Raw genomic sequence first — 23,445 nt, forward strand, 5'->3', positions numbered from 1 at the left:
CTGGTACATACCTAAATAAGTTGAGAGAAAGAACCTGAAAATGAGCATAATATGACCTCTTTAACACAGAGGATGAAGCATATCACCTTGATGACTTGGCTTGGGTAGGGGTCGGGTGGTGATTAAAAAATAAACCTTATTGATTTTACTCATTATCAGGAGAACTACATAAAACAAAATCTCTTACTAAAGTTACTTAAGATTACAAAGATTGCTGAGTTCCAGAAACATATTTTCCTATTAATCTCTGCTCTGCTTCTCTCATGCTGTCTCATCTCCTGCTTTGCTCTCCTCTCCACTGCATTGTTTCCTCTCCACTCCTGTCCAACAACCATCAACAACAACAATCAAGATTAACATTACATTAGAATAAATTCAGAACAGGATTAAAATTGAATATTTTAAATATAACTAAATGTGTTGTTTTAGAGTAGCAACCGTAATGTTTACAACAGCAACACCAGAAATGTTACGTTGGAGACTAGTTCCAAGGACCCTGATACTATGCCTTCCCATTGGCTGTATGGACAGTAACTGGATTTGTGGTGTGTTCAAGCACAAAAAAATCCTAAACATGCTTTAGAAACTGTGTAAAGCAGCTATAAGCAATTTCCCCTATAAAAAAATGTTTTTTAAATCTGAGCAGAATGATCCGCTCCCTCCCGACTTTTGCTCCCACAACTGCATTCCTGTGTGTCCCCCCAATTTGAATCCATTTTGGATTAAGGCTAACTTATTCATCTTTAGTTGGTGGTGAAGTTAAAGAATAGAGCCAGTAAACATGAAGTTCACAGACATGGCTCAGACATTGGAGCAATGTCTGACAGAGCATGTTTGTCACTGCAGGTGTCTGTGAGAAATTTTGAGACATGAGGATGTATACTTTTGATGTTGACTGTCAGGTGAACACCACACCTTCCTAGCCCTGAGCAACAACTAACAGAGCATGTTTGCCACTGCAGGTGCCTGTGGGAAAATGTAAGACATGAGGATCTGTACTTTTGATGTTGACTGTCAGGTGAACACCGCATCTTCCTACCCCTGAGGCTCTGGTCTTTATGGTGCAGGCAGAGGGGCCAATACAGGGCAGGCTAGTGGAAACAGGCTGCTGTTGCCACTGCCAATACAGAGATAAAGTTAGAGATAAGAGTGGAAGGCAGACAGTATATTATACTTATATATGGTATAAACTAGAGCAACAGCTACTGTGAGCTAACTAGCTGAGTTACATTACTTAACCTTTAGACTGTGATGCTCTAGCTAACACAAAAAGTGCCAGGCTTAATGATATTAGCACCTATTTCTATGCTTTTCACAGCATTTCATCTAAACTTATTTGGCTGTGCCAATTTAGTTTGACTCTACTGAGGACACTTATTTTATCTATGACAGATTATAACTAAAACTCAGATCTGCTTCTGTTCAAGTTAAAAGAAACTTTTTGCCTTGCATTTTTTACCATTTTACCACTGGAGTCTTTTTACAGTCCCCTTTTTGTCGCAAATAGCCAATGCACTAACTTGATTGACATTAGCTGTAGCTAACAAACACATACCATTTGTTAGTGTGTTTCTTTTGTCTTGATGAATAAAGTGGACTTGTTAAGCTTGAAGCAAGTGCAATTTTGTTTTTTAAAGCTTTGTCATACAGTAAAAATGTAGGCTTTTGTGGGACTTTTAAAAACATGTCAAAGACTTTGGTTTGTCTCACCTGTAGCTGCAGGACTGGACACTGTATCACCCATGTGACATGACAGCATTGTTGTAAATTCCCTGTTATTACTGTGTTTTTTGTGCAGGAACTGTTCGGTGCTGAATTTAGTGTTTTTTCATCAGGCGCCTCGTTGGGCAGCTAAGGGGTCCTTGGGAACATAATACTGATGCATGTCTGCGTTTGTGATGAAGGTGGGTTGTAACGATCCGTTATGATCGCTAATTAGTTCTTTGATATGCAAATGAATTTGGCGAATTTCGGCGCTCACATAAGATAATGTTACTTAAGTAGCAGTGTTTAGTTGATGTTTAACGTGCTAACTGACTTAGTAACTGTTAAATAAGCTAAAGTTAAATTCGAGTTAACGTGTGCTCATTAAGCTAACATTCCAACACATTCTCATCTCAATGCGTCATAACTGATGCTTTTAGACAGCGTGACAAAGCGTAAGGATTTTACACTAAAGGTACCCTTCAGCGTCTGTATGAAATGCCTCCGTTTGCTACGTTGCAGCAACACAAGGGAGGCTAACCCTAGCTGTAAGCTGTGAGGCCGATGTGCGCAGCTGTAGGGTTAGCCGGTCGACATGCATAAAGTCAGTGACTTAGGTTTAGGTACTAATATTTCTGATGGTTATGGTAAGGGTAGGGGCTTCGGGGCGCTGTCAACACCTTTATCACGAACGTAGCTAGCTAGCTAGTTACCGCTAGCTAACTAGCACTTCCGGCCTGTACAGGACGCCCCAGGCGCCCCACCTGGTGTGTGTCACACAAATAACTACGTTTTGTAACTTTTTCTGAAAGCGTTGGTATTTGACGCCCTGAGATGAGAACGGGCTGAACATTCTCATGTATATTGTGTTTTGTTTATTGCAGATACCAGTACAGAAAGAGAGTCAATCAGACCAATATAAAGTCTCAGACAGAACAGACAATAGAGATAAATTGTAACGAATCACACTGCAAACAGCAAACCAGAAACACAGAGCTGTATATAATTTGTCGTGCTTCTTCAGTAAAGCCACATTATCTGTTTTACTGTGTCCGGCCTCACTCTCTGATCGGAATGTCTGTGTGGATGAGGTGTTCCAGCGAATCCCCCTAAAACAACATACAGTCCTAGCTCTCTGCAAAAATCCTGGTGGTTTCGACTGGGAGGCCTGTTCTGGTTATGGCCAGCACAATCTTTTCTTCTAGTTTTAATGGTGCATCAGTGGGTTATTACGACCTGCCTGATGTCACATCAGCTCTAACCAGTCATCGATCTCTTTCTACACATGCCCTCATCTGCCAAACTAAAATACTTATCATACCACAATTCTTCCAAAACTTTCAAGGTCTTTGCCTCATTTTGCACCACCTAGAGTGAACCTGCGCCTACTTGCATGTTTCCAAACTGTATGCAGATGCACCTTCTCTAAAATTTGCTTTACATTCTGTCTGAACAGACACTTACACTGGCATGCATCCACTGACACACCACATGGTTTCACAATCACACTTCTGCATTCTTTTTAAGCTCTCAAAACACCTCCAATAAACAAACGCTGACTCATTAGCCACTCAACTCACTTTTGCTCCTGCAGATTCCCCGTCCTCCTCTCCTTGAGTTCACTGTGTCTCTTTCTCTCTCCCACTGTGACTCCCACCTCTCTTGCCCTTCTCCTCTTCCTTACTGCCAACTCTTGCATTCTCAAACTTTACTTTTGCTTGCCTCCTCTCTCTCGTCTCACCATCAGCACTCTGTCTCTTCCCCTCTCCTCCTCCTGCGTTTGTTTACTGGTGAGTGCTGATTGCTGACCTAGAAGCCCTGCTGTCTCCCCACCACGTGCATTTGAGCTGAGGCCAAGGACGGCAGGCAGGGGAAACTTTGACATCTTAACCTTAATCTGATGGAGGTTTTCCTTAGACAGCTTTTTGCCGCTATTGTGTATTTGTTGCATTGCTTATCTGGCCAATTGTTCGAGCCCTCATTGCATGATGGAGGGCTGAAAGGTCAAACTCATAAGCCCTGCCTGAATTGCAAATAGAAACGTGTGATCAGCAGAGTGTAATGAATTTAAAATGGCCTATTTAGAACTTTTTATTACTGAGGTAAGTAAGTAGAATATCTTTCTTTATTTATCCTTTTGATTTAGTAAACTCTGGTAAATCAAAAAATCAAACTAGTAAAAGCAGTGTGGCTCTATGAAAGGCTATTTCATGGGTGGTCCACCACTTTGTCCCAGACTGAAATATCTATTGGATGGTTTGCCTTGAAATTTGGCACACATATTCATGGTGCTGAAATGATGAATCCTAATGAGTTTGGTGATCCCCAGAGTCTTCATCCTATGGAGGACTGATCCTGACAGATTAAGAAATAAATACAGAAATAAATAAATGCTCAATAAATAAATAAGCATCCAATTAAATGCACAAAACATAAAGTAAATAAAAAATATATGCAGTAATTAAATTATATAATGAGATATAAATGTATATATATATCTTTTAATTAGCTTCTTTATTTATTCACCTTTATAATAATTACCTTATTTAATTATTGTCCATTATCATCTTCAACTTGTTTTTTATTAATTACTTATTTTTTAAATGTATTTATTTATGTGTGTTTTATTATTTTTGTCTGTTTTATTCTTCCTTTGCGTTTCTACCCTATTTATTTCCCCAATGGTATTTATTTCTCTACATGCATACATCAACATGCAAATGTAAATGCTCCCTACTTGTATAGCGCCTTTCTAGTCTTTTCGACCACTCAAAGCGCTTTTACACTACATCTGCATTCACCAGTCATACACTGAGCTTAAGTGCTCAAACGGAAACTTACATTCACACACATTCATACACTGGTGAAACAGCCGCCAGGGGCAATTCAGAGTTCAGTATCTTGCCCACGGACACTTCGACATGCAACCAGGGGAGCCAGTGATTGAACCGCTGAATGAACCGATTGAACCTTCCGATTAACGGCCAACCCGCTCTACCTCCTGAGCCACAGCCGCCCCTTACAACAAGCTTGCTCCTCACACAGTCAGATGGCTTGGTAACTGTTAATTAAGCTAAAGCATAGTTTGAGTTAACATGTTGATTTTATGCATACATCACCAAGCTTGCTCCTCAGACAGTCAGATGGCTTCCTTCAGTGAACTAAAGTGTTTGGCAACTCTATTTGAAGTCAATGGTACTTGAGTCACATTCTAAATAACTAAGTACAAGTACTTGGTACTGTAACTGTACAAGTACAAGTACTTAGTTACATTCCACCACTGGCTACCAACTTTGGTGATCCTCTGACTTTTCCTCTAGTGCCACCATGAGCATGACATCTGGGGTTTTGAGAGAAATTTCTCGCCAACAATTGGGTACGTTATCATGACACGTGGTACTGGCATTCATGATCACCCTTAGTATAAATCATAATCACTATGGTGATCCCCTAACTTTTCATTGCAATCTTCAGGTCAAAATTTTTATTTGTGCAGTACTTTGGTTTATGTCAAATACCTGCTTAACTAATGTAGATGCCATTACCATCAGCCTCCGTTCAGGGCTCTCAAGTTTTATCAAAAGTCTGGAGTGAGATTAATTCTATTAAAGGAGGAGCCACTCAAATATTTGCAGCAGCGGCCCCTCTGCCCCACCCAGTTCTCCTAAGTTTTTGCTAGCAGTTAAATTTAACCTATTGTTCATAATTGACCAGAACAAATAGAAATTATAACAATAGGTAAATCTGATAAAATGTTTATATATATTTATATAAAAAACAAACAAACAATAGAACTATACTCCCCAACATCAGCTGCTCTCACTATGTGTGATCACAGGCAAGTGATTTCGCCCAGGAATCGTACAATTACCGCATTCATCAGGTTTTGTTCATCTTCCACTCAGTGTGCGCACGTGCATCCATTTCTGATTGGCTTGAATGGTTTTTTTTGTATAACTAAATACAGAGAAAGCTATGAACTCGGCAGAAAACGTCAGAACACTTCATACACTCAGTATGCCTGCGCCTCGTCCATTAATTGTAAATAGCGGGACAACTTTGTGGCTGTCATCCCTGAACTTTCTTAAATACAAGGCGTCGCGTGTGAGCGTAGGAACTGGTTAACACACACAATCACAAACCTTTTACAGTACATTTGATGTTACCTGCTGAACGTGGTCTCTGCACACAATGAACACAAACTCATCACAGGAAAACAAAAGACCCTACAGTGATTTCCTCAGAACAAAACAAGCCAGTTAAGAAGTGGACTGCTGTAAGAAGAGAGGGTATAGCTTGGGGCCAAGAAGAGTGCCATAACGGCAAACAAAAGAGTAACAATAACAACAACCACAGCCCCTAAGAGCCTTCTATCTTACCTGAATTATTCATGAACCTAATACAGTGAAAATAAATATTTATATAGGCTATACTGAAAGATTTAACAATGAAATGACGCGCTAGTGGTTAAAAAAAAAGCCTCCTTTAGGAGTTCAGAGTTTGGTGGAGAGAAAGCCTTGAGTATAACAACATGCAGACAGATGCACAGATGGCCTGTAATTCCTATGAATTAATTTACTTATTGTGTATTTTTGTTTTGTTTACAGATGCCAAAAACATATCTGTGTATTTTGTTGATCGTTGTAAAAAACAGAACATTCATAGTTTGTTTTTCCAATAAAAAAAAGGAAGTATCTACATTTTTCAGCAGATTTCAATGTGTTCTTTACCATCTCTTATGGCTACTATCTTTGTTCCGTGCTTGTTCAAATCAACACTGCAAATCAAGGCTATCAGCTGTATGCTGGAGAAAATTAATCTTTCTAATTGAATGAACATGTTGACTTGACTATAGTCATTAAAAGCCCCAACACTATATCTCTGTTTAGGCTTTTATAGACTTTTATAGACTTCAGCATCCCGCTGCTGTGCAGGAAATGTTTTGGCTGGACAGCCAAGATGCGACTGGCAGCTTGGGGTAATGAATTCTATTAAATCATTCCCTTTCTTTTATTAAGACCACATTAAAAGAGGCCAAAATCTGGAGCAAAGTACACAGAAAGGAGGAAAAACAAACCACTCAACATGGAATGAATCTGTCCCCTTTTTTTATTTTTGGGGAACTAGAAGCATTCTGCTCTTTTATTGGCTGTCAGCTCCCACTCCACTGAGTAGGCATACAGAGACATGAAAAGAAGTGAAGGGAGAGGGGGACATTTCTGTATTGAGGAGTTAAGTGAGGCTCATCCGTCCTGGGCGTGAAGCATGAGAAAGAGAGACAAGAAGAGGGAGAGACAGAGCGAGAGAGAAAGAGAGAGAGGGATGGAGAGAGTGCGTTTTAAGTGCGGGAAGCTTCAAACGTGTGCTTTTCAATGGGAAGGTTTTTGTTGCTTAACTGTGCACATGTATGGGAAGTTACTTTAAGCATTCTGGGTGCGTGTAAGACAGTCTTTAGTGTGTGTGTGTGTGTGTGTGTGTGTTTACAGATGAGTGTCAGGAGGCAGCAGTTGGAAAACTGTGCAGACCTGCTATCGTCAGTTTTCACCCAAATGCTGCCAGATAAGTTTTAGTGATAGTCTGTCTCTGTAGGACATTTCCCAGATTAGATATGAAAGACATAAAAATGAGTCACTTTTAATGTTTCTGGATGTGTATGTGCTGCACAACACTGTTTTGGCTGCACTGGCAGGTTGTGTGTGTGCATGGATTGTGATTTAGACTTTCTCATGCTTTTTCTCTGTGAGTCAGGGAGTTCACACATTTTTCAGGAGGCGAGTAAGTGGGTGGCCAGCGCCAGAAACTTGTCATGTTTTAGCACATTGAAGATCTTTTATTGTTTGACAAGAAAATGCTGGGCTTCCATGTTTTTTGGTTTGACTGGGAGCTGATTCAAAGGCAATTCTCCATCAAACTCAACTTTTTTTTATCCTTACAATGGTTCCTGTGTATAATTAACGTGCTTCCCTCTGTCTCTCAGCAGTTCTTGTTTTCTCAAGATCTGCTGTGTATTTCTGAGTCAGTCGTCAGCCCACACATGACACTTCTCCATATGTTGGTGCAAGTACAGATGCTTTAATTTTATCTGAGTTTGCTTTGTTGATTTCTTAAAATGACACGTCAGACTGCTAGAAACGGGGAAAACACTGGTACTTGATACATTTATGTCCATAACTTGGATTAGTCAACCTTTCCCAACAGGTAACATCAATACTAAACAAAGGTGATTTACTGAAGGGTTTGCATGCAATGATACACATACAATACATCTATACATGTGGGAGTAGGGCTGGGTATTGAACTTCAATATATTTTTGCTATACTGAAATGGTGTCTTTAGCAGCATTGAAAACTATATACAAAAGGCTGGCATTAGATCTCAAAATTATGCCAACATTAGATTTCATTCAGGCAATGTCTTTGAGGTGTTCCTCATATATGCTTTAATATTAGACAATATTTAACTTCAGTGCTCACTCTTCCTCCCTCACTAGGGAAGTGAGCACAACACACTTCCAGTAAAAGTTCAAGACCGCAATCGGCAGTTTTTTACTGGAGGCAGCTGTGCATTTACACTGACCTGTTTTAACACACATTTTCAATTTGTGCATAAAAAACTAAGTGAAAATACAGGAAATACAAAATCTTTTGAAATTGTAAAAGGGTAAAATACGTAACGCCAAGTGGTAACATCAGTAATTGCACAATTACTTGGAATGTTGTACTGGCAACAACAAACAGACAGCTAGTATAATGGTTAGCTTAGTTGGTTGCAAGTGATGATGCAGAAAATAACAAGTCAACAATCACAAAACAGCCTTAACAAAAGAGTACCTACAGATAATGCTCCAACAAGGGCATATGGGGAGTAGATAAGATGTGTTTGTCAGTATTTGCGGGGCCATAGAACTGATGGATGTAAGTTTAGGTGCCTGATCCGTGCAGCCTGTCCGATCCGTTCAACGCGTGCGTGTGTTTGCACACTCATTCTGGCTGCTCGATCTGTACCATGCATGTGTACATTTGAAAATAAAAGTCGCATGGAAGGAAACGGGAATAATGAAAGGAACCACTGATTAAACAGTCAAACAGAAAAGTGAATATTTCACAAATATAAAGTTGGATACATGCCTTGTTTTGTGATAGAAATGTTACAGATTAACAAAATAAGGTAACACATGAAAATATGAACATTTTTTAAAAATAAATTAATAATATATTACTACATATTTAAATATGTACAATCTCAAAACATAATTTCCAGTACGACATCATGATAGACTGATTTACAGATTTGATGCACTCCCTGATAGCAGTACTCTAATGTGTCAAAAAGCATATTAACAAAACTACAAGAGCAGAAAATCCTTCTCAGCTCAAGGTCAACCTACTAGCTTTCTCTGCATGTCTTCATCAGTATTGTTTATTTATTTCAGCATTGTTTTGTACTGGCACTGAAGCTGTCTGGGTTTGTGTGTTATGCTGTTGAGATACATGCATCACCCTCATTAACACAGCTTCCTATCTCCTACAGTAAGTCCTTCACCTTTTCCTCCTGTTGTTTCAAAATGGCTGCCAGAAAGAGAAACTGCAGGTGATGCATCTCACTCCTGATTCAAAGTGTGGCATAAAGCCTTGAACACTGAAAGGGGATGAAATGCCTTTCCTGATTTTCTTTGCTTCTTGTTTCTAATAAAAGTTGGATGAGATTGAGCTACAGTTCAGCCCTGCATTGATCTTTTTTTTCTGCAAGACTTAGATTCGATCCGTGTATTAGCTGTAAAATGTGTCTTCTATCTCAGTTATATTGTGCCTTGATCCTGGCTTTCTATATTACTTTAAGACATATGGCAGACCTGTGTGTACTTAGCTCTACAGAAGGCCTAGTAAACGCATTCCCTTTGGTTGCAGAGATTGAGTAATCAAGCTTACAAAGCAGCCATGAAGAATGAGACAACAAAGACTGTCACTGTTCCATTCAATTATCTTTCACCCCTGTCTTGTCTCAGTGTATCCCCTAAAACGGTTGTGATATCCTCCATCTCCCCTGCTCTCTGCACTAAACCCACAATCTGTCTTACGTTCACAGCCTCTTTTTCATTCTCGCTCTTTCTCTTTCTTACATACATACAATAGGTCTCCTCAGCCCAGGTCGTGTTTGATGTTGGACCCTGAACAGTGAAGCCCCCTCTCCCTTTCTGGCGCTCTCTTTATTCCCCTTAAAAATTCACCCAATTTATTTATCTATTTCAGTCTAGCCGAGGTTCACTCATCGCCCGCCCGTCTAAGCTTGTCCCCTCTGTGCCCTTTTTCCATGATAACGGGAGCCTGCCCTGGTCCATCACCACCTCCCACTCAGCCACAGTCCAGGCCTGTGTGATTGACACAGACTGCTCTAACTTCCCACACAGTCCCCAACCCTTTCTCTCTGGTCCCGCCTGCATCCTCTGTACCTCCTCTTCCCACAATCCACTGCCCCCGTCTTGCCATGGTCTCCTTCCATTTAAACAGTTCATTATCATCTGCAGGAGGTTGATAAGACTAATCAATGGTGACTCAATAAAAAACTTCCCACCTGTTGGAATTTCTCCAAAAACTGGCTGGTTGCACTTGATGGGACCGGACAAGAACAAAGAGCGAGAGGCCTACATGGGAAATAAAAAGCCTGAAAGCAGCCTGCACGCAAACAACAAGCCTCAGACAAAGAAACAGCACCAAAATCCTCTGTCCGTTAATTCACACCTGAGTGTGACTTTTCCAGTTGAAACTAAACACAGGGTTTCTATCGCCTAACCTTTCGGAGGTACAGGATGCCTCTGGAAGCACAGCCGTGACGTCACTGAACGCATAATAAGAGACACTCACATCGCTTGTTGCCATCCTTTGCTAGCATCCGCTGTAGAAGGAGGTAACCTACCTTTTCAACGTTGAGACTAAGTTGTGTAACTTTATTATTGTCACCTGAAGCTTCATTTGTGGAATATAATTCCGTGCTTAGGATGTTCCCAATTTTGTATCGGTACCTTGGCGTGTGTATGGGGGGTTGGTAACCATAGTCTCTTATTTGTTACTAACTAAAGTACTAACTTGTCAATAATCGTAACCATTCACGCAGAACGAGTTCAACATTTCGAGTTTGCTTGTGAGAAGTACCGGTATGCAAGAAATAGTCCCAGTATGCCAAAGAGTAAAATGTAGAATTTCCAGTACTACGTGTTGCACACACACCACAGTTGTTTTTCTGATTTCTGATTCTGATTTTTCAAGGCCGGTGTACAGATTCTCCCTTCACTGTCAGTCTATTACTATAGAAGTGTTTTAATATTGATATTTTAGAGACAAACCATCCCTTTTGTAAACTGCTTTTACATGAGCCCCTTTTCCACAGCAGAGAACAAGTTCTCTGCAACAAGTTCTTCAACTGGTACTGGTAATGGAAAAGCGCCATTGGTTATTTGTCCAGGATTCAGGGGTAGTGCGCTGTATCTTTTAATCTTGATTTATCATTTTTATAATAACTTTGTTAATATCTCTAAAATATCATTGATATTTAGCCGATAACCAAATCTGCCCCTATTAGATCGACAAAATATGAATTTATACTTTTTCTTTTCAAAAAATGATTTTTCTAAACGACTGTATTGTTGAATAATACATTTACAAGAGTAACTAGTGTGTTTTTGGGGGACTATTTTGAGCCGCGGATTAATACACATTTGGTACGGTAGTATTTCCAGCAGCAGGATGGTCAATGTGGGATTGACTGAAAATAAGCTACAGTGCCCATGTTCATTGTGAAGGAACATGTAAGTAACGGTGTGGCTCATTTATGTGCTTTTAATTGTTTTGGGATGAAAATGGGTGTCTGTGGCACAGAGGAGTAAGCTATTTCTTTGGCTACACAGGCTGATTTAGTAGGGTCAAGTCAAGTAGTTTTGTTTTTTTAATTTGATTTGTTGACAATAAAAACAGAGATAAACTTTTATGGTAATATTTTTTTATTAAAAATCTGTCACAGCCAAGGAAGAAAACATCTACCGTAACGCTGTATTTCTAAGCTTACTGTCTTACTTTCTTACTAACACACATACACACTTAAATCGGTTCCCCTCCTTCCCAACCCTTGGTTTGATGCCTTGGCCAGTTGGCTACACTGTGAGTGATGTGTTTACAGTAAGGGCTTTGGGCCAGTGCACTACAGCACACAGATATTAATTCCACTGATGGCTTTATCTGCTATGGGACTCCATGTGTGCTGTGTGTGCGTGGGTGGATGCACATGGGTGTGTCTTGCATGTGTCTCAGTTTGTGAGTGTGTGTGCGTTGTGTGTATTCGCAAGGACTTTATTGCAGTCCATGTTGCCATCTGTCTTTCACCATGTAGCCTACAATACATACTACTTGTCTCCATCAAATGTCTATCTCATGCCGATTGTCCACCTGTGCTCCGCTTATATAATGTGCATTTGTATGCGGCCTGAGATCATTCCGGTAATGGCCGGCCATTCCACCTAGATCGGCAGTGACAAGCGTAATCTATCTGTATGGCAGCAGCTCCCACAGTGCACTGCACCCCATTTACAGTCCATAGGCTCCTCAGTCGCAGAGGCCACAACACAAACACAGCAGAGCCAAGATGTTTTTTTTAATTTAATGTTTCTTCCATTATAGACTTCCAATGATAGCACTTTGCAGTTTTTGAAAAATTTTGACCTCTGATAAAAACTAGCCAGGACAGATGTGGAAATTCATGCTGTAATATTAAATTTGAGATTGAGTGCGAAGGTAAATAAAAGCAGAGGATTGGTTGATATCGTTTCATCAGTGAGGAAGTGAATGCCTGGAATCATCACTGAAGGAGAATCCTATTTTCTAAATGTCCCGACAGATTGCTGATTGAGTTGTTTGGCCATAGAAGATGGCAACATTTACTATATAAAATGTTTGAGTGCTTTTTTCCCCTTCCTCCATTCCCTTTTGGCATTTCATACGCCATCTTCTTTTGCTGCCTTATAAGAGTATATGTCCCTTGGCTAAATGTTTCATTTAGTTTCGTATGACAGCGCCCATGCAGCCCCTCCTGGTTTTGAACAGTTTGCAGTGCGTATCGTCTTACCCATAATGCGAAGAATATGTGGCGATGAAAACAGCCTTTCACTTGTTTTGTCTGGGAAAGAAGGAAAACAAGAAAACTCAAAATGACAAAGGAATACATACACATGTACATGCCGCTAAGCTGCCACCGCCCAGCTACACACCACTCCCAACAAAGCTATTTGGTGACACTGGGGAACCATAATGTTTGCTATTCATGTTGGAGAGTCAGATCGGAGGAGACAGCTGTTCTCCTCCTAAACATTTTTGATACAGGAAAGTCAGAAAGGTCACATATCCCCCTCTCTGCAGCGGTTGTCATCTCTGAGCTGCGATCATTATTCAGCATCTTCACCTCCTATGGATGACTCTCTCCCAGTACCCATGGACACATACACACCCTCACAGACTTTGCTCTGAAGGCAAAATATAATCTCACAGGTTGAATCAAACCTCAGTGGACAGAACCACAGAGCCCCAGATTTTCTGGCTATCCAACTACTTTAGCAGATGTCTATATCAAAGCTCTTTTAACTGTTTTATCAACAGCATGTGCATGACCAGGTTTCCACTGTATAATACAGTCGAACTGTTGTTGTGGAAAAGTTGCTCACTGGACAGTAGAGATTGTTAGATTAAATTAAAGTTGGATGTTGATTGTTAATTCATTATTTATTAACGCTTAGATGAGTGAAAATACATTAAAATATATCTTCCCTCAGTATAACTTGTTTTAAGACGTGCTACAATTCATCACGCAGGGTGACGAAATATGGATCATTCAGTAGCAGCTCTCCTGCAACCAGGACAGACCAATAGATAACAGGTAAAATCAATGTAGGGAGAAGGAAATATAACCACCATAGCAGTTCAAGATGAGCCATTGCTCTCTCTTTTTCAGGTTTATTCACTACATAGATTTATTGATGCCAGCACAGTTTGCATTGGCGAGTATTGAAACACATTATAACACATCATGACACATTTTAAATGCATTGTGCCTGATATTATTATTGACTGAAATATTTTAATGGTTGCTGTGACTGTGTTAATAACATAAAATATCTCCCTTAAACCTCTTTTTTTGCCAATGTCTGCCCCAAGGATGTGATTTTCATCACACCTTTGACTGATAATAACTCCTTAAGCCACTACAATTGTCCTCACCAAGTTTTTACCTAGCAGCAGTGAGTTAATTGTCAGTTCTGTAACAAACGAACAACAACAAAAACATTTGCCTTCTCGCCACCTGAAATGGATATTTGCTGTATGACTTACAGCTAACATTAACTGCTTAAAATGCATCATGGCTGTGGGTTGACCTCAGCAAGTGAGACGGCCGACTAGCTGAATGAAAACTTCTCCACAATTAACTGACTTGTTTGCTGTGCAGCTGTGTCAGTTGTTTGTCAAAAGTCTGAATTAATGTGACGTGTGAACCACAGACGGCAGAGTCTGTCTCAGACGACTGTTTTTCATGTATGGTTGAGGAGAGCTGAGTTTGTCATGAACATTTGATAGACCTAACTGAGGGGGACTTATGATTTACAGTAAATTAAATTATTGGTGGTGACGCCTTCCTTTCTTCCCATTACTTTATGTTTCTTTTCTGCCACTCAAGTTTTTTTGTTAGCTAAATTGTGTTATTTCTGGCTACAAAAGCCACGTCCTTATTTCTGTTGCCAGATAGAGCCATGCATCTGAAAATGTTTAACTAAAACTCAATCTGCTGGACATATGCTCACGCACACACATTCCACATAAACATACACACAAATTGCCACATACATACAGTACTTGCACACACAAACGCACAGTGCTTGCACATTCTGCCACACACAAAACAGCCCGAACCAAATCAGCAGATGAGGCAGATTGCTGAAAGGAAACCTGTCACGTGTGAGGAACCTCGGTCCAGGAAGGCAGGCAGACAGACAGAGAGACAGGCAGACAGATGACAGCATGTGTTTGTTTCCCAGTCTTTGACAAGCCGTAAAGCTGTCACCGCCAAGTTGGAACAGACGATTTTAGAACCCCAAAATGAACTGTCAGTAAACAAGAGTGATAGATAGAGTTTTTAGAGGATCGACTGAATGTGTGTCTGTTTGGAGTTGGGGATGGTCACAGAAAATAATAGCTATCATTTCATAATGAAAGACAACATATTGAACATGGTTAATCATAACATTCTCATTAACAGCCACATTAAGATCTTCACAGTGGCCATATGACACTCACTATAATTTAGATTGAAGTTTCCTCACATACTGTAATGATTGGAGACACACCGTTCATTTGATTAGTAATAGTGCTGCATGAAAGAGGAATATATCAGTTTCATAAAAACCTTAAGGGGATATAAGGCCAGTTAATTGTGTTATAGTCTCCAAATTGTATTTGCATCGAACTTATTCTTTTTTAGAGGACAAGTTGAATTTTGTAGAGAAGCTTTCACACCTGTTACCATGGTTAACACCAGAATTTAATTTTAGCAAAGAGGAGCTAATCAAAAGGGTTTCAGTAGAAGATCAGGGGAAGCTCATCTAACCTCAGACTTACTTTGTGATTTAAGCTGACAAGACAAGTGTGATTTTACACAGAAATTTTGGCAGCTATAATCAGCTTCATTTAATCAGGGAAGCTTTTATTTTAGCTTACAATTCAGCAATTTCAAAAAAGTGATATTGTTGAACTGCTGAAGCCCAGCTTCAAACTCTTTTAGTTAGAGCTTTACCTGGCAATTGGCCAGTATGGCTGCAGTCTTGTACAGTAGACTGCTTCAGAAGCTCTAACTGAAGATTAAAGCCTTCAATCAACAATTAAATTATCTTGTTCAAAACCAGCATTTGACATATTTGTACAGTAATTGTAACTTTTGATTATATGCACTATATATGTTATCATTAAGTAAAATGAAATATTAGAACCTGACAGGGGCAACCCAACAAAGCCAATCAACAATTCTCTGTGGCATGGGAAATGAGAGGGTGATTTGAGGAGTGTTCCAGCACACTGGGTAATAATACATGTATATTCATAAAAAAATACTGGTACATTTCTTGGCAGAAACTGTGGACATTTCAAATCCCCCAAGAGTTTTAAGCTTTGCACCTGACCAACCAGTTTATTTGATAAAAACAAACACAACAGAAGCCAGGTAAGACTGCTTGTCTTTTATAAACTATAAATTAATAATTAAATCTATAAAATATTTTATATGTTGACATATCACTTTTAACCAAACAATTTCAGTTTCCTAAAATTGATTTGCTGCAATGTTTTGTGATTTCTTGTACATATGGTGTTTTATATGTTATTGTCACTCTGTACTGAGTATCGCAGTGCTAACATCATATCTATGACCGGTGAAATTGTCTTTGTTGGACAATACACAATTTCTTAACAGTTTAAATTAGATTTTTGTGCGAAAGTCACAGAAAATTTTTGATATTAGAGAGTTAGCATCAAACGTTAGAGACACCCTTACAGATTGAATTTTAAAGATATTGAATAAGGAACAGTTTTTTCCCCCTTTTCTTCTGAATGAATATATTGAGCATTGAAACACAACTCCTTTCATTCAAAGTTGACTGACCTCAACCATGATGGTTACACATGCTTCCACTTCATTAAATGCAGACCAAACCTGTTTCGTAGCTTGGAACCAGGGAAGTATGATTCGCACTGCTCTTATCTATAAAGGTCATTATGTTGAAAGAAATCCAAAAATAAAGACAAGCCCTTGTGCAGTCATTTAAAAACAAACTTCTTTCTTTTGTGGGCCTTTTTTTATCAGTGTGCTCAGCAACATTCCCCATAAGAAATTTAAACAGTTGATTTGTACAGTACAAAGTACAAAGTGAATAGGTAGATTCCATGCATCCGTGGTTTCTTGTTCTCAGTCTCCCTTTAGCTCTGAAATTTACCCAGCGTTTTAAGAATATTTGGATAAAATGAGTCCCTGTTGGTGAGACTACTGTGTGCCAAAGTTTGCACGCGCTATTTTATTTTTTAGGCAAAATTCATCACCTTAGATTTAATGCAAACACCTAGCACCTAGCTGTAGAAACATAAAGAGGTATATTTTGTGTGTGTGTGTGTTTGGGTATATTCAAAGTATGCCTGCTACTTCCTACCAGACCACATCATTGTCCAGTGCCAAACTGCCTGTTTGAGTTATGTAAGCTCTGCCTCCTGTTTCACTCAATTTATAGAATATTATGCAGAGTTACGGTACATTAATTTTTGTGACTGTCAGTATGCATTTGATATTAAAATTGTCTCACAAATTATGCTGGAAGACTTCATTGGTAAAAGTGTGTATAAATGTTTTCCCCCCTCTTTGAATTCAGATCCTGGTTAATTTGATTTTCCTACACTCTGTCTCTCTCCTCGCCTACACCTACACCACATAAGAAAGCTTAATCTCCCCAAAGTGTTACCATATGCTCCTGTTTACTTTCCATAGACATCTTTCTTCTTGATATGGTTGGCATAGATTGAATCTGGGGCTTTATTTGCTCAATTTATCTGCATGTGACATTTTAGAAATGCACACAGGCACTTTGTTTCAGTATGGCAAAGTAGAGCTTATACAATGTGGGAAAAAAATCACAAATACATGCCTTTTGTTGGACAATTTATAGCTGTAGCTCTATTTAGTGAGATTTGGCTTTGAGATGTGCCATGCTGTATCCATTGAGTTACACAGGTACCACAGACCACGCAAGTGTGTGTGTACGTGTGTATGCTGCAGTCAAAGCAGATAGGACCTACAGCTAAAATAATTGGAGCCATTCATTAAGCCAGAACCAAAGCCAGATTGTGTCAGCTCCCTTGATCTGAATTTAATCAGGAGAGAAAACACCCTCCCTGCTCATTCCACCGTCCAGCCGAGATCCAAGGACTTGCAATGAACCTTATGTCAAGAGCTTCGCCTTAATTAGTCCATTGTTTCTGCGCGGCCCAGCATGCAACTCTCTCGGCAGAGAGCTTCATGGGAGTTTGTTCAAACTGTCACCTGAGGCAAACTTTACTTACTGGCAACCCCAACCCTTCCCCCACCCACCACCTCCCCTCTACGCAGACATATTTCCTTTTCTCCTTCTTTCTCCCCCGCTGACAGATTCAGACAGACAGATGTATGGCGGTATCAACGGTTTCAATCTGCTTTTTCAGCATCGAGGAGAAGCAAAGGGAGGGGAAAGAGGAGGGCATCAATTCAGAGTTTTGATTGTTTTAGGCTGTGTTCACACACTGCAGGCCTTCATGCTCAACTCCTAAGTGTTGCTGTCTTTTATTTAATTTTTGAGTCCTATTTACTCAAAGATGCAAAACATCTTATGTCAGTGTGAATGGACACATACTGATAAGATAAGACAAGGAAAAAACACCACATCTGTGTTGTACCTACAAGTTTTGGTTATGGCATGTGTCTTTAAATTCTGACTAAACTGAAACGTCTGCCTAGATACAAATCTCATTTTATATCACTTATCCAGACGGTTTGCAAATGAATGCACTTTTATCCTGTTTACACTGATGAGGAAACATTGGCTCCCGATCACATGTGAGTGAAAAACTGGGACAGTTGGAGCTTCACTTGAATGTAACTGGAGATGAAGAGTGGTACTCATCTAGTCTTTACAAAATCAGGAGGAAGGCCCAAAAAGACCGAGAGCCACTCACACTCTGTCGGTTGCTCTCCAGCTGTCAGGCGAGAGGCATCAACCTCTCAATTTTCACGGGGAAGAAACACGGCGAGCATCTTGAACGTGCATCACAGGCAATGTCGGACAAAGGGAGCTCAAGAGCGGAGCACTTGAGATTCAACTGTTAAGGCAGAAAGGGTGCTTTTGTCTCAATAAACCAGTAATTACACTCGAGACTGAAGGATTTCCGCCGCTGTTTGATCTCAGTAAATTGATATAATTGTCCTGTATAGAAAAAAAGTGAATACGCTCAGATGTACTGTAGAATGAGGCAGTTATTGATGACATTTGAGATTAGGCTTGCTTAATTACACTCATGAATGCCTTAATGACATGTCCAGCACTGCTCTGTTGACTGTACCATTTAGGCAAACCGCAGTGCACAGATCATGGATAAAGATTACCACTTCATATGTCTCGAATGTTGGTCAGGACTGGTTTCCTGGCAGTGGTATCCATTACATTACAGAACTGTGTTTGATAAAGCTGCTAAACTTTTATCTCCAAAAAGCTCCCACCTGATCCATGCCAATAGGGGGAGCTGCAGCATTTCTAATTGCATTTCAAAGACGGAGAGAGACAGAGAGAAAATGAAATTGGGTTGACGACTTCAGCAACTTTGTGTATCTGTCTATTTAAAATGGTGCTTGTATTCTGCATTACTTAAAGTAAAAAGGCAACATGTGATTATGGCCATAGCTTTATTTTTCAAAATAAGGTCTTCAGGCATCATATTAGAATAAGTATATTTGTCTGACCGAAGGGATAATGGTGGTCAGCCTCTGTGTTTTACAAGGTATTAATTTATTTGAAAACCACTCAGATTAATTTTTATGTGATATGCAGAGCTCAAATAGTGTGCACAACTTCAGTCTATCAAAAAGATATTAAAAAACTTTCCACATCATTCAACTTCAAGCATTTAATATCTGTGTGCTGGCAGGATATATGGGCTGAAACTGGACTGCATAAAATTTTACTTGATTAAATTAAATGAAATGTAGCTCATTCATTTATTACATCTTGATCACATTAATGGCAATGGACAGTTAAATTCTTAATCTCCCATCTATTACATTATTTATGGGACGCATGGATCATCAAATCAATTAGTGATGATAACGATAACATTGCAAAATGATAGCTTTTGATCAATTACAGGGTGGACTGCGCAGATTAATGTAATGAATTAATGGTTGGAGAAAGTGGGTGTGATGGATGTTTCCAAGCACTTGAATCGTGCAGAAAGGTAACTGAGGGACATGCTGTAACACATGTTGGTTGATGCAGTGGATAGACAAACTGTCCTATTACAGAAAGGTCACACGTTTAATGCTTGAAATAGCACCTGTAATCAGCCATGTGACCTGTTAAAAGTGCCCTTGAAAAATTGTATCCCTCTGTTTTCACTGTAAGGCAAGGCAAGGCAAGGCAAGTTTATTTGTATAGCACATTTCAACAACAAGGTAATTTAAAGTGCTTTACATAAAACATAAAAGCAACAGGGAAATATAAAAAAGTTTAAAAGCAACATAGGGAAATTGAAAAAATACACATTAAAATATAATAAAAGTTACAGTGCAGTGTACAATCAGGGTTGAAAAAGTTAAATGGAAAATAAAAACAGGCTGAGGGGTTGAGCAAATAATTGAGTTACAATTTTTCTGAAAAGTGAATAAACAGAAAAGTACACTTGATCTACTCTCTCTAGTTGGTCTGTACTCGGGTCCATAGCAATCTTTGGGTCCACTGAAACTCCAAAAACCCTCGGACACTACAGAGAAACCAGGACATGTCTGTCCGCAGGCCACTTTAATCCAGTTATTCTCTGGACCCACTTGCGCGTTTACAGGTGGACACAGGTTCCTGCAAATCACTCAGGCGTGAGATTTAAGACCACTTCTTCACTCTGTTCAATCTCACTTTCATTATCTTTTAACTCAATTACTGTAAGTAACTTATGTAAAATTGTGAGGCAGGTAGTTAACTCACTCAGTTGTTAAACATAGTTGTCTTTCCTCAAAAAAATGTTTGTTCCTCAGTCAATAAGGGTCTTGCACATGTGTGTGGCGAATGGGATTAATAGCACACCTTACAAAATTTCAACGAAATAGTCCTCACCGTTTCGATGTTTTGCCATTAAACAGGAAATTACTGTAGCTTGAGTATACAATCTGCCCCAGACTTCACAAGTTTAATAAGAGTCCTGGCCTGAAGACATCTCTACATGCCAACATTCAGTCCTAGTCACAGCGCCACCTACTGGCAACAGCCAGAACAGGAAATTACATGTTTTATACTTTGATGTACTCCACCTAGCAGGTTGACCAGCTCCATCTCAAATGTGGTCAGCAAAGTCTTAAGACATTGATGCTAAATAGTGAAGCTTGTGAGTTTTTATCAAATGCCATTGCCATGATGGCTCATCATTCACTATGAAACAGGAAGTTGTTGTCACTTGAGTGTATGTTGTAATCTGCCCCAAATTTAACATGTTTGATAAGAGTCCTGGCCTGATAACCTCTACATGCCAATTAGGAGTTTTATTCGCTGTACCACCTACTAGCAACAGGAAGTAAGCCTTGTTTGACATCATTATTTGAGTTATGTGAAATCTTCATGGTGTAGTCCACACTGGATATACTGGAACATTATGTATAATTAGTGGATCCTGACATGCAGGAGGTGTAAGGCCCTCTTCTTCGCTGCTTTGCTTGCAGCTTTTTAGTTTTAATTGTTTGGTTATGTACTTTTTTGCTTTTATTTTTACATTTTTATTATTTAATTTCTATTTATGTAAAATGTATTAATGTTCTAATTTATCTATGATAATGATACATGTACTGTAAAACCCGCTCTACATCTAAAACAAACAAACAAAAAAAAACACCTACTATATTCCTGTCTTTAAAATAATATAGAATATTTTATAGAATATTATAAATAAATAAACATTTAGTTTGAATTTGAAAGTTTGGTAAATATTGTGAAAAGTTGAAAATGACACTGGATTAAATTGTAGTCTTAGAATCCACATTCTGTGTCTAGTTCGCATGTACTGAATAAATTACATCAGTCAATATTGACAGGTAGATGTAGTGCCTGAGCCCTGGGCAAGAGCACCTTTCTTACCTCCTGGCTGTGCAGGAAAGACGTAGGTGAGGTGTGCCATGAAGAGTGAGATAACAGTGTAAACCAGAGCTGAGGGGCACAGGGACAGGGATTTGTTTGAAACCAGAACATTTTGTTATCGGAAGCCAAGTTATTTTAAACCTAAAGGGGGTAGCTTGAGAGAACTTAAAGTACAAGGGAAGCTTTTGTGGTAGGGAAAGTCTTGTTCTTGACCAACCACACAATCTCAAATGTTGCCTTAGAGATTTGCCTTTTCACTAAACTATCTAATTTGCTGGGACACTTTGCAATGTGTTAAACATACAAATTGAAATGAATTTAAATTCTACAACTTGTCTACATTTATGTCTTGAGAAGTGACATACTCATTTTAAGTCTTATGTGATACAATATGCTCCTAGAACAAGCTGAACTCTTGACAATATTGTTTAAGTGGTCTCAAGAACTTTCTGAGAGTTACTTGAAAAGATGAAAATAAATCAAGTTGATTGAAGAGTGGTTGTGAAGTGGTAACTCTGGTTCCTAGATGTCAAACATTACGGGCTGTAGTGTGACCTTATAGACAACAGGTGTTTAAAAAAAAGCAGAAGTAAAAGCCTGACCCTGTATAGTTTGAATATAACATTTTATTTATTGATGATAATGGAGTTGAAACAGAAAAGCACAAGGAAACAAAACAAAAATCAAGGCAGGATAAAGAAAGTCAGAACGTACTGAATATTGTTCTGAAGCGACCCAAAATCTCACACCATCAAGTCAAAGGTAGGAAACACTCAAAAGAAAACCTTATTAGGGCAAGCTAAACTAAAAATGAAAGAAACCTCAGGGTGGGCCTGTTTGTACGGGGATCCCACACTAGTACAGCTAAGGGTGCAATATGTCTTGCAACATTAAATTTCAAGTCACAGTATAATGACTTTCTGAGACATTTTTTTTTCTTTCAGTACAAACACACATGTTCCCGTCTATGTCTCATGTTGTTTGTGGTGCAGGGTTCTCCTGATGCTTTCCCATCATTACAAACCATTTTCCGCTTCAATCTCTCAGTCTCACGGCTCTATTCCCCCGGTGCCACAATCTCTCACCTCGCCACTAGACCTGTATCATAAATCTTTCCCACCACCCCGCATCTCCACCTCCACCGCCAATTTTGCCTCCCCTACCACTCACCGCCAGCAAAAGCCCTATTAACCCCTTGCTAGGCTCTATATTGTTGATGAATAATTGAAGGTGCCTCCCACCACAGTGAAAAGGCACCTAAATAATGAATGAGATTGGGCGTCTTTTAAAGGTGGAAGAGCACTGTGAATTATTCAGTGGGCAAATCTGTAGTAAAAGACACCTGTTGCATAGAAAGACATCCCCTAGACCAGCACTGCTGTGTATTGATGAAGCAGCTTCTTGCATGGAAATTACAGTGGAAACACTCCTTTCACTTTTTATCCATCATCCATCATCACATATCTGGGATCAGGTCGTGGTGGCAACAGGCTAAGCAGAGTGTTCCAGACGTCCCCCTGTCCTGCAGTGTTTTCCAGAGCCCCCTGGGGGATCCCAAGGCGTTGCCAGGCCAGATGAGATCTGTAATACCTCCAGCGAGTTCTTGATCTAGCCGGTGCCCAGGAGGAATCCTAATCAAATGCCCGAACCACCTCACCTGGCTCTTTTTTGACACAAAGGAGCAGCAACTCTACTCCTAGCTCCCTCTGGAGGTCTGAGTTCCTTACCCTATCTCTGAGGCTGAGCCCACCCACCAGACGGAGGAAGCTCATTCTGGCCACTTGAATCCACAATCTAATTTTTTCGG

The sequence above is a fragment of the Micropterus salmoides genome, unplaced genomic scaffold (genome assembly GCF_014851395.1).
Source record: "Micropterus salmoides isolate LMB-PRFRI ecotype aquatic unplaced genomic scaffold, ASM1485139v1 Ms_hic_scaffold_13, whole genome shotgun sequence".
Taxonomy (NCBI): domain Eukaryota; kingdom Metazoa; phylum Chordata; class Actinopteri; order Centrarchiformes; family Centrarchidae; genus Micropterus; species Micropterus salmoides.